Here is a 13060-nt window from a genome sequence, read left to right as displayed (position 1 = left end):
AGGTCTAGCACTGTGTTGCTGTGTTTGGATGCCACTCTTCCTCAGTTCTTATCAGTCTGGCTGGGTAAGCTCTGTGCTCAGGCATGGGCATAAAAGCTGCTAAAGTAAACCCATACACAGTCATTAGGAAAATGAACCAGGTCCCCGGGGAGGAATTGTGATATACAGTGTCTGAGCTTCTTCAATATCCTTATGTAATAAGGTGCCTTATAAATGTTATTAGCTGCAGGTTTTATGGCAAATTTTATGCCATTTTGATTATGATGCCGCTGGATGACAGCTAGTTTACGTTGCTTAAACATCCTCTGTATCTAATGTGGAAAGGAAGCTAATTAGCTATAACCATGAAAATGGCTGTGTCATGTGAAAAGGAAACTATGTACAGTACATTTCTTTACCCCAGGATTGAGAATGTTATACAATGATTACCTTCAATTGTAAAACATTTAGGCAAGCTAAAAGGGAGAGGAAGGAAATTTAAAAATGAGAATGTATAACTGTTGCTTTCTAAATACATTTTTATTTGTAGCAGACCTTCATGACCCAAATTCTTTAATGGTTTATGGCCCAATGAATCACTTTCTCTCAGTCACCAGTTCCATGTGGTTGTATGTTTATTAATGTTTCCTGACACATCATCAGTCCATATTTCTTTAGGACATCCTCGACAACATATTCAGAACGTTATTTAAGACTCATTATTCACTAAAATAAAACATGCAAAAGCACAAGTTAGGTAGTGGGGATATTTTATTCCTGTGTGTTGTATTCTAAGCCCCTCATCAACATAAAACACTGGAAAGAGTCTATAAATCTAATTAAGAGCATTAGAATAAGAAAAAAAAAATCACCGAGTATTTAGTTAGGGTAGGCAAGCCTTATGCAGAAGGAAATTCTTAGGTGCAGTTATAAATGACAATTGAAAACTCCTCCTTGTTACTTTTTAACACGTAAATTCAGAATTGATATAGTGTTTACCATAAACAAGCATAAGCATGTGAACCAGGTAAGAGTTACTACTCCTTTTGTTGTAGAGACAACATTTTTATCCAGAAAAGCAACCTTAAAAGTTCCCAGGCGTGTATTTGCGGATTTTTCTCACTCACCATAGACAATGGAATTTCTTTAAGAAATTTATTTTTTCTTTGTTAATAGGCAAGAAAACTTGTGGGGGTCAAGCCAGCAAGGGAGAATTTTGGAGGGTAGGGGTGGAGTGAGGATTGCTTTCAAACAGCCTCTATCATTCCACACATTGGCTTTTGAAAAACCAGATGTGGCAGACTGGTGGTCTATGGCCTGGATAGGGCCCATAGATATATTGTTTGTCTTTAACAACATATTAATATTTTTAAGCCAACATGTGAAATTTAGGAGATTTCACATAAAAAATCAATTTTCTGCCTTTTGTGAAGATCCAGCAAGATCCAGCCTGCATTCTTGCCTGGCAACAAGCAGCTGCTGCCTAGAGGTGGGCCCTGTCTTCTCCAGCTTGCTGCCAACTCCCGCTCTCTAGTCATCCCCAGTCTAGCTTCATACATAGTTTTAGGAACTGCTTGACCTTAGATGGGGCCCCTTCCTTCAGAAAAATGAGAGAACCCTTGACCTATATTCGATAAGTAAGAGAGAACACTCAAATCCTCTCTGAACAGAGAATATTGTTTACTAGTGACCCCTGACTCCCATATATGGGAAAGCAGTTGGACATTTCTTTCCAAAAAGAAAAAGCCATATGGATGGTGGATGTCCATTCCGCCAATGGGGTCACAATGCCTTACTGGATTACTAGAGGACTGGTGCACAGATGCACCTTAGGTGGGGTACCTCAGCCTGGCCTGTGACCTCTCACAATCCAGGACCCCTTGGGGAATATTGGACTGTTGGTTTGGGCCTAATCCATGCAGGCCAGGCCAAGGGACCCCACCAGTGCATGAATACATGAACTGGGTCTCTAGTCTATAATAATCTACACTAATAAAAGAGAAACATGGTAATTGGCGTACGACCGCTACCCTTCCCATTGGCTAATCAGCATATCCTTATGCAAATTAACTGTCAGCCAAGATGGCGGCCGGCAGCCATGCACTGAAGCCAACAGGGAGGCTTGCTTCCTCCAGGGACTGCAGACTCCAATGTTCCCCGCCTAACTTGCCGGCTTCTCAACTGCAACTCTAGGCAACTATTACTATGTTGCAAATAAGAAGCTAAACAAAACCCGCTTTCAGTCAGCCCTGGACTGCAACATTGTATCCATGTTTTCAGCAGCGAGGCCTCAGAGCTAAAGCTGGCCCAGAATAAAAAAAAAAAAAAAGAAAACAAGGAGCGGTTGGGAGCTTTTAGTCAACTGCCAGCTGGAAAACAGCCCTCAGCCCCTCACCCAGACTGGCCAGGCACCCCAGTGGGGACCCCCACCCTGATCCAGGACACCCTTCAGGGCAAACCAGCAGGCCCCCACCCGTGCACCAGGCCTCTATTCTATATAGTAAAAGGGTAATATGCCTCCCAGCACCGGGATCAGCGTGACAGGGGTCAGCGCCCAAATCCCCTGATCAGCCCTGCTCTATGCCTGATGGGGGGGAGCTCCCCAACCCCCTGATCGGCCCTGCTCTGTGCGTGACAGAGGGTGGCGCCGCAACCTCCCCATTGACCCTGCCTTGAGTGTGACAGGGGGCGGTGCCCCAACCCCCCAATCAGTCTACCCTGAGTGTGACTGAGGGTGGCATTGCAACCTCCCGATCTGCCCTGCTCTGTGCATGATGGGGCGGTGCCCCAATTCCCCAATCGGCCCTGCTCTGAGCCTGACCAGGGGCTGCACCTAGGGATTGGGCCTGCCCTCTGCCACCCGGGAGCAGGCCTAAGCCAGCAGGTCGTTATCTCCTGAGGGGTCCCAGACTGCGAGAGGGCACAGGCTGGGCTGGGGGACCCCCCCCCCCCCCCCGAGTGCACAAATTTTTGTGCACCGGGCCTCTAGTAAAAGTATAATATGCTAATTAGACTGGACAGCCAAATGACCTTCCGGACATCATTCCGGACACCCTTCCAGATGAAGCCGAGGAGGTGGGGGTCGATGAAGAGGGGGCTAGGGGTGATCAGACAGGCAGGTGAGCAGTTAGGGGCGATCAGGCAGGCAGGCAAGTGGTTAGGGGTGATCAGGCATGCAGGCAAGCAGTTAGGGGTGATCAGGCAGGCAGATGAGCAGTTAGGGGCAATAAGGCAGGCAGTCAAGCAGTTAGGGGCAATCAGGCAGGCAGGCAGAGTGGTTAGGGGCAATCAGGCAGGCAGGCAGGCAAGCAGTTAGGCGCCAGCGGTCCTGGATTGCGAGAGGATGCAGGCTGGGCTGAGGGACCCCACCCCATGCACAAATTTCATGCACCAGGCCTCTAGTATGCATATAAGATCTTTGGTTAATCTCTTCCTGCCCTACCCCCTCCTCCCTTCCTCTGAGCTTCATCAGCCTGTTCCACATTTCCATGCCTGTGCATTGAGCGTCTGTCCCCTGGTGGTCAGTGTGCATCATAGCTACAGGTCAAATGGTCACTCAGACTTTTATATATATAGACTAGTGGCCCCGTGCATGAAATTTGTGCATATTAAAAGGGGATTAATTAGAGGAAATATTTTAATATTGTTATTTGCCCTTTCTCTATAATAGAAGTGTCAGAGATGAAAGAAAATTAGTAAAATGTATATGAAAATCTCCCTCCTGTCAGAGTCTGGGGTGCGCTGCGGGACCCAGAGTCAAGTCCCCGCCCATCTGTGCGGGCCTCGAAATCGCATGAGACCCAGACTCAGCCGGCCCCACCCCCATCAAGCCTTGCAGGGCGAAGGACACAGCCTCAGGTTCCCTGACCCCGGCGCCAGGTAGGGGGGTGCAGCCTCAGGTTCCCCATCAAGTCCCACTGGGCAGGGGGTGCAGTCTCAGGTCCCCCGTCCCAGCCTCAAGTCCCCTGGCCCAGTCTCAGACCCGGCGCTGGCGCGGGAGGCGTGGCCTCAGGTCCCCCGGCCCCAGTGCACGGGCATGAGGGCACAACAACCATTTGCATATTAGCTCTTTATTATATAGAATTTGTCCATAACAGAGGCAAGTACCTGAACTTTGGCAAATGAATGAGTTAATGCAATCATCAAACAGATGACTATTGAGCCCAAGTCCCTGGGCCACAGTCACCTTTCTATAGAGTGGTTAAAATGTTAGTTTTTTAATTAGTTTAATTTAAATTTAAGGCTACTTGCCCCTAAAATGTTCGATCTTGACCATCTTCCTGGTGTTTGCCATGCCATAGACAGTGATGAATCCCTTAGGATTTCTCCCCATGAACTGTCTTCCAAGAGAAAGGGAGGTTATCTGATGTTTTCTAGTTGATCTCTCTCTTAGAGAAAGAAAGCGTGAGTTCAGAGAACCTCAGATGAGAATGAGTGGGGATTAATGAGAAAGAAAAGGAGGAATCAAGAAGAAACTGTGTGGTACCAAGTTTCTGGACATCAAGATTTGTATCAAATCTCTACTAACCAAGCATCATACCAAGACAGATGTCTAGATATGTTTTCAGCTCTTTTTCCCTTTATTTCTCTTATTCGTGATATCACACTGTTAAAACACACAAAAAGCCAACAATAAGTGTACCAATGAGTCAACTAGAGAACGTAGATGGTTAAAATATATTTGCTACATTCTTTAATTTTCCTTACTACATCACTATATGTTTAATTTTAAAAATTAATTAACTTAATTTTTTAAATTGTTTGCATTTACAACTTCAGATATTTATGCTTAACACAGTGTGAATAAGCAAATTGGATAAGTGCTATGTAGCCACAACAAATTGAGCATCTAAAATTTTAAGTTTTTAGCTATTTTATTGTCAGGTAGACATTAACACAAAATAATCACTGATTGCTTAAACAGTAACTTCCCAATTTGTACTTTTAAGAGTTTTTTCTTTGCTTGGTGATTTTACTGTCCTATTCAAAGTAATTAAAATCAAAGCTTCAAAAGATTATGTACTTATGACTTTTCAAACAAAACAGAAAACCTACCCAGAGAAGAATAGGTATAGAGGTAGACAATTAGAATAGGAAATTTTAAATTCCATATGTCACTTCTTATAACCTTTGTAAACATCCAAATTATAATAGAAAAGCTTAAGAACACACAATACCCTATATTATGGAATTTAACATGTACCACAGAAGTTACCTTGGTTAGCTATTCAGACTTTGAGGTGAGATGTCCCTTTAAGATATGATAATGGGTACAAGTTAGTTGTTTTATGGGGAATGAGTTGTCCTTCCCTGGTTGCTGCCTCATCAGTGAAATATTTAACAGCTTTCTCTTGCTAGAACAGGGATTCAATGACTTCTGTGCCTTTTGGAATTAAAAAAAAATACATTTCTCTAGGGTTCTGGCCAACTGCCTCATATTCCAGCAAAACTAAAGCCTCACGCACAACTGGCATACTTTTTGTATGCACTAATTACAAGTCTACCATGGACACCTGGCAAAAGAATAAGAACCTTATAAAAACGGGTGCCCTGCAATTCTTACGGCATCAGAGCACAGTGCTCTCATCTGCATTACTGTTTTTTCTTTTTGAATTTCTTTTTACATTTTCATTAAATTATTCACGATGCCACTTTAAGATATTGTCTCGGATAAAGCGGAAGCCTTTCAAACAAGGGATTTAATGAACAAGATTATGGAAGGTACATACTTGTCTCACTTTTTATTGTCCTAAACAGTTTCCCCTGTGTTTAATTATTTGGGGGTCAGTTCTGCTTTGAATAAATATCAGAATTGACCCAGTGGGGAACACAATGTCTCCAAAGGAGAACAAGAATCCCGATTGCAATATATCTATTAAAATGTCCCCGCAAACGGTTCCAATCTAAATTATCTCAGCCGCTGTGTCTTTCCAGCCTTATTGATTTGAAAAATAACAAACAAGTATAAATGACATTTACAGCTCTTAATTGGTGTCATTAGCGGTTCTTATTATTCTGCAGGACAAGCACTAACCCTTTATTGAGAATTCAGTGATGCGGGTCTGCTTGGGACTCATCAGCCTGAAAGACAAGTAATAAAACAGCTGAGTGACTGACTTAGAGCCCCTTTCATCATCAAAGGCCACAGGCAGCTGGGCCCTGTTTTCCCTTGATTTGTTTTATGCAGTTATTTAGACCTTGGAACTACAAAAGGAAAAAGGCACAGCAATGGGAGAAATTTGAGTTGATTCCCCGCCCCCTCCCTTCAGTTTAGCAATCCATGGGGTAAATGTGAAGGGTTTTATTTATGTTGCCATTCTGTTTGCTCATTAATGGAGTCAACTCGGTGGTTCTCAAGCTTCTGGCCCTTTAAATACAGTTCCTCATGTTGTGACCCAACCATAAAATTATTTTCGTTGCTACTTCATAACTGTAATGTTGCTACTGTTATGCATCGTAATGTAAATATCTGATATGCAGGATGGTCTTAGGTGACCCCTGTGAAAGGGTCATTCGACCGCCAAAGGGGTCGCGACCCACAGGTTGAGAACCGCTGGAGTCAACTAGACACACAAAACAATGGGTAGGTAAAGATGGCAGCTTCTCTGCATCCCTCATCTGAAGTTGTCTTTGGTGTCCACTAGGTTTCCACTGAGGCGATAGACGTTTATGAAGGGGTTCTGCCTTTTAATAGGATTCAGGGTCTAACGTTGGCTTTTCTACGTTCAGCCACCGACTGTGGGAAGATGTTTGGAGACACATGGCCTAGTCCTGGCTCCTTAAAGTCATGCCTGGTTTTCTGATTCCTGAGGATTGAAAGAGACTGTACCTCTTTAGGCTTCTTATGCTTCTGAAACAGCTAAGGGTCAAGAGAGACCTAAGGGGGGTTTTTAGGACCAGCCATTTCCTCAGGCTGGCAGACTTCGCTGACCTCCCTGTGCAATGATCTATGGCTCCCACAGTCTTACTCTTGTGATTGCCTTTTGATTTAATTTAGACTCGTCCCTTGTTCAGAGTGTTACTAATGTTCTACTTGGATAGCTATGATGAATATATGTTTTTTCAAGTCTTATATTTTAACTGCAAGGTAATTGTAACTTGATAGCTAGGAAGCTGTTCATGTTACATTAACAAAAAAAATTCAGAAAGGTAACAGAAAATTCATGTTCTTTGATCTTGTCACACAGTCTCCATGAGATTGAATCACTGAATGTAAATAGCTGAGTGTGAAAATGTAAGTCTATGAATCAGTTTCCTTATAAATGAGCTTCACAATCCATGTGTGATTGCTTATCTTTTTTAATTTGATAAGTTATAAATTAATTTCATAATGTATCAGCTGACCAATAGTACCTGGTTTTCACCAATAGCCTGCTTTCTCCCTACCTGCCTAAGCCAGACTGTGTGAACCAGAAAGAAGGTCAAGTAGTGCATCCTCAGCAAGTCATTCCATTGGAAGCTGGACCCTGCTTTCCTCCATATCCCCCCTCAATGCCCTCTGCTGCCAACAGACCCTCATGCAATGCAACTGCTCAGCCTTGCTCTCTTACTCCATTGTGGCAGGAATGATACATTCAATTTAATAACCCAAGAATTTAAGAAAAAGAAAACCATGTACAACATTGTAAGCCCAGACTGGGAAAAGTGTATATCAAGAAATAAGAGACCATTTAATACGCTGGTTAAAAATTGTCATTCAAAAAATGAGTGTATAAACATATATGTCTGCTGAGTAACTTATACACATTTCTTTACAAATATGAAAGTCTAATGCAAATTTCCGCCCTGCAGTGAGGTGTTTACATTCCACAAGGAAAGGTTGGATGCCTTTTTGTAGTTCTCATTTGCCTGTCAAAACCAAGCTTAGTGCTGTGTGTGGTCCAAAGAGCCTCTGTGTGCCTCCCACTGTGGATGGGTGAGCACCCAGGTTCTGCACTTCTATCCTGGGGCTTACATTGCAGGAAGCAGTACTCTTATAAAGAGGACTTGGTGACGGACCTTTTCTAGTTTCTTGTGCAAATTTCAGTCATGGGTCAGAAGATGATCTTAGTTGGTAATAAACATTCCAAATCCCCAAACCCAGCCCTTCTGGTATTTCTTTCACAATGCCAGCAGGAGAGGAGAGGTCTTACCTAACCCTGCACGGCAATGCCCAATAGCCAGCTGTTGACAGTCATCTCCAGAGAGCTACTAGGCAGTCTCACAAAGACCTGTCTAAGGCACGGTCAGCCAAATAGAAGCAGGAGAGGGAGAAGAAGGTGGGACCGCATCAGAATCCAAGCCTTTGTTCTTGGTCCACAATGACCGTTTTCATGCTCTTACTGTTTGTGTGGCTACTCCATCTCTCTGGTTAACTTGCTATAGCTCGTATGCATTTTTTTCTTCAGGCCTACTTCCTAATATTTATGTACTTTTAAAATAGATGCAAACAGTAAATATAAGGTGACAGAAAGGGAAAAACACCTTGGTTGCCCTAATACATCAGCAGTGATATTGAATGCTCTCAAAGTAATATTCATCCAGAACATGATACTGCACTTAGTTAAAAAAACAAAAACAAAAAAAACCTCAAAAACCAAAAATGGGATTCACATAGATGGCATAATTTGTCCAATGCCACACCAGTCATGAGTAACAGAGACTGGAATTTAAACCCTGTGCTCAAAGTCAAAGCCCACGGTTTTAATCACTGTTCTATAGGGTTTCATCTGATTAGCAATGTCAGTTCTTGAAAAGAATAATTTTAGATATTCTAAGAACAAGGTTCTTGGACCCAGTGGGGTTCATAGATAAACTTTTTGGGGGCTATGGGTTCATGGAAGATAAATGGTTGTGAGTGTTTGAATGTGGGATGGCACTCAGTCAATTCTCCAAAGGCCTCTCACCTCAAAGTGGCCGTGGACCACTAAATCAGCTTTACTGCTGTCCAAGGTGAATGTGCAGAGGACCCTGCAAGCCTGTGTGCTCAGTGCTCAAGTGCATCTTTTCCAGTGGAAGTGCTGGGAAGCTGCTGGGGGAAAGCATTCATGTTTAATCCCACGCTGTGGACTGTGGAACTTAGAGGAGATACGGACAGTGGAGATCACTGCTTCATTTCACCATGTTGAGAGGGCCAGTAGCTCTAGAGAAGCGGTTCTCAACCTGTGGGTCGCGACCCCTTTGGCGGTTGAACGACCCTTTCACAGAGGGGTCGCCTAAGACCATCCTGCATATCAGATATTTACATTACTATTCATAATAGTAGCAACATTACAGTTATGAAGTAGCAACGAAAATAATTTTATGGTTGGGTCACAACATGAGGAACTATATTTAAAGGGCCAGAAGGTTGAGAACCACTGCTATAGAGGAACACTTTCACATCTGTTCATGGAAAGGTGGTTAGACATCAAGGTCAGAGGAAGCCAGAAGTTGATGACGGAAGCAGGGATGTGGAGGGATCTGGGGCACAGGTTCTCGAACCTTGATGTACAACAGTTTCCTGGAGATGCTTTTAAAAATGTCAATGGCAGGGCACCATTCTAATTCAGTGGAATCAGAATTTTGGGGATTGGACTCAGGCATCTGTATTTTTGACACAGAGAAGATTGAGGACTGCTAGTCTGGTGGATTGCTTTTTTGAGACAGGAGTTGCGAAGTTTTTGGGAGAGAAAGGATTAAAGATACATTTCACTGTTGAAATCTTCTCTTGATTTCTCACTGTTCTCAAAACATAAGTAAACACACACACACACACACACACACACACACACACACTTATATCATCTAGGTTGATGTCTGTCCACTATTCCACCCTGAACTATCTATTTGAAAACCGTGCTAGGGTATTTTCAAAAAAACACATTTATTCTTAGTTGTAAATAGCAGATAACTTGATTTGCTACTTTTCCAGAGAGGTTCACATGATGAAGTTTCAGACATTCAAAAATATGGAGTTTATCAAGATATTTCCTAAAACCCATATTATCCTATTGCGTATAGATTTATATGTGGGTTACAATGATTATGAAGAGTCATTTGATGAATTAAGTAATTGACTATGACAGCTTGAAAGAGAAGATGGTGAGTTAGGTTTGAGATATTTCAAGTTTAAGGTTCCCTTGGGAGGGAAATGGAGATAGTGAATGGGGATTATATATCTTAAGGGAGACCTCAGGGGTGATGAAAATAGCATTTGAGGCTATAGGTGCCTGATTTGAAGAATTTATGATCAGATACCTGTTCTGCTTGATACAATTTTAAAAAAATAAATACAAGGTTCTCAATGACTAGCCATTGTGGTAGCTCATTATCTTGTGGAAAAACTGTGTTATCAACAAAGCTCCCCCCTTGAACACTAAGCATTATTTATAGCAAAGCCTATGAACATCAACTGGTGCCCAAGGAGATCCATGGATCTATATCTACAAAGCATTTCCACTTTCCTGTTCATGTTTTTTAAAGATGCATCTTTTTAAAAATAATTTTTTTATTGATTTTAGAGAGGAAGAAAGGAGGGAGAGAAACATCAATGATGACAAAGAATCATTGATTGGCTGCCTCTTGCACACTACACACTGAGGATCAAGCCTGCAACCCAGGCATGTGCCCTGACCAGGAATTGAACCATGACCTCCATGATCACAGGTCAATGCTCAACCACCGAGCCACACCAGCCGGGCTGAAGAGGGCATTCTTATTGAGGTTCCCCATTTCATACTTCAGGACATTGGGCGTGAGGCTTTGGGTATTGGGTTCTGCAGGTCCTCAAAGATTCACAAACCTACTCGGTTGTGATGAGAACTAGCTCAAAAGCCCTCACGTGCCAGTGGAAGAATTTCCTTTGATGAGAAGGGATAATTTCAACTGCTCAATAGAGATGTCAAATTGGCAACATTTATTTTGGCAGGCCAGTGTTACTCTGTGCATGGCACTAGACACTTTCTACACAGGTCCAGATCTGTAGGATTGCCGTGAAAAGCCAAAGTTGAGCCAGCAAAGGCTGTGAGCTTTCCATTGCTTAATCCAAACATTCAAGGAAAGCAGACAAGCTTTTCCCAACTCATCTGGCAAAAAACAACAACAACCAAAAAAACATGAAACCTATTATCAACAGGTCATCAAATAAAAGGTAGTTATTGATGATGGTGTTTTAGACACTATGACATTTGAGGCTTTTTATTTCAAAGGACTTGCAGTGGCAGTATCATAGCCAATGAGGTTTATATAAGGCACAATTATGGCTAATAAAAAATAAATAAAAATAATTGCCCTCTTTTAAAAGATTCCGAACAAACCCATGTGAAGAGTGAAAAGAGGACTACCAAGAGAAGCAATATGTAAAGATTTAACTATTCTTTTGTTTTATGAATGTTCTAACCTCAAAGGAAAAGGGTCATTTACCCCAATGTCATCTTAATTAATGATTTAGAAGAAAGTACTTCAACTACGATTCACAAAAACCTGAGTTTTATACCTGGTTTCCTCACTGATTGACTTTGTGACCTTGGACTATTTACTTAATATTTCAAGACTTCAGTTTTTTCAACATAAAATGAGGGAATCAGTTTAAATGATCTCTAATATTCCTTCCAGCATTAACATCCTGCAAATGTATTTTGTTGAAGATAGGAAACCTCAAATGAGCATTTGGTTTAAAGTGTGACTGGTTTTACAATCAGATTTATTGTCTATGACCTATTCAAAATCCAATATCTACGTGAGGAATTCTCAACTCTGGTTTCAGACAACACATAATTCAGAATTTTAACACTGAGATCCTTTAGAGGTTTTTACATTGACCTTTTTTAAAACAAAATTAGCCCTAGCCGGTTTGGCTAAGTGGATAGAATGTTGGCCTGCGGACTGAAGGGTCCCAGGTTCGATTCTGGCCAAGGGCACATGCCTGGGTTGTGGGCTTGATCCCCAGTGGGGGACATGCATGAGGCAGCCTATCAATGTTTCTCTCTCATCATTGATGTTTCTATCTCTCTATCCTTCTCCTTCCTCTCTAAAATCAATAAAAGTATATTTTTTAGAAAAATTAGGGAACCATGCTCCAGGGAGAGGATGTGTGGCTAAGGCTACTTTAACTAGTAGACTGAGCTGGACATAAAACTTAAATATTCTAATTAAAAATCTGATCCATTAAAAAATCTATTTTCTTTACATCAACAATATGAGATGATTGGAATATAAAGCCTTTTGTGTTCAGTCAGCTTTGAAATTCCAGGACTCTAGTAAATGGATAGATTACATAGATAGATATAGATACTTGATGGGTAGAACTTTTTTCAGACTTAAAAAGAATATAAACAAAAAGTCAAAGTGAGTGAAATCTTCCAATTCTAGCTCAAGAAAATGTTTTTCTCTTCTCTGGTAGGCAGTAGGAAGTGGTTAAACTAGAAAAATTCAAGTTATAAATATTTAAACTGCTTTTTTACAACAGGGAGCTTAGATGCAAAGGCGTTAAGCACTTTAAGAAATAGATTGAAAAGAAATGTCATTATCTTGATTTTCTGAATTGATTTGCTTAATAACAATACTTAGCATTTATATAGTGTTCTGTATTTTCAAATTGCTTTATAATCATTAATCAGTTAATTCATGCAACCTCTCTGTGAGGTCAAGATTATTATCCCAATTTTACAGACAAAGAAATTGAGATGTGGGGAAATTAAGTGACTTGCCCAAGGTCATTGAGGAAGTGAGTGACAGGCTCTGGATTAAAACTTTGAGACCTAGTCTGCATGGGCTAAATGAATTACAGAATTGACAATCAACTGAATAATTAAAGAAGAAATAACCATTTTCTTCTAAAAGAGCTAGAAAATTGATAAAACTTAAGGTACTTACTAGGCTTGATTTAACTAAATGGTTGTTATTTTACATTTCACATATAGAAATAAACCACAAATATACTTGTAAACAAAATCTAATTTGTGATGTTTTGTTCTCCTTAATCAGAACAGTCTGCCCCAATCTTTTTGACATATTGGTGCTCTGCAAAGCGTTTTCTCTTTTATTTGAGAAATCCTCAAAACAGCCCCAGTTAAAATTCTCTGTTTTAATCCAGATGTTCACTAGTTTCCTCCCTTGGGAT

This window comes from Myotis yumanensis, unplaced genomic scaffold (assembly GCF_028538775.1).
Source record: "Myotis yumanensis isolate MYYU_CA2020_CCGP unplaced genomic scaffold, mMyoYum1.0.hap1 SCAF_7, whole genome shotgun sequence".
NCBI classification, from domain to species: Eukaryota; Metazoa; Chordata; class Mammalia; order Chiroptera; family Vespertilionidae; genus Myotis; species Myotis yumanensis.
This window is presented reverse-complemented; position numbering follows the sequence as displayed.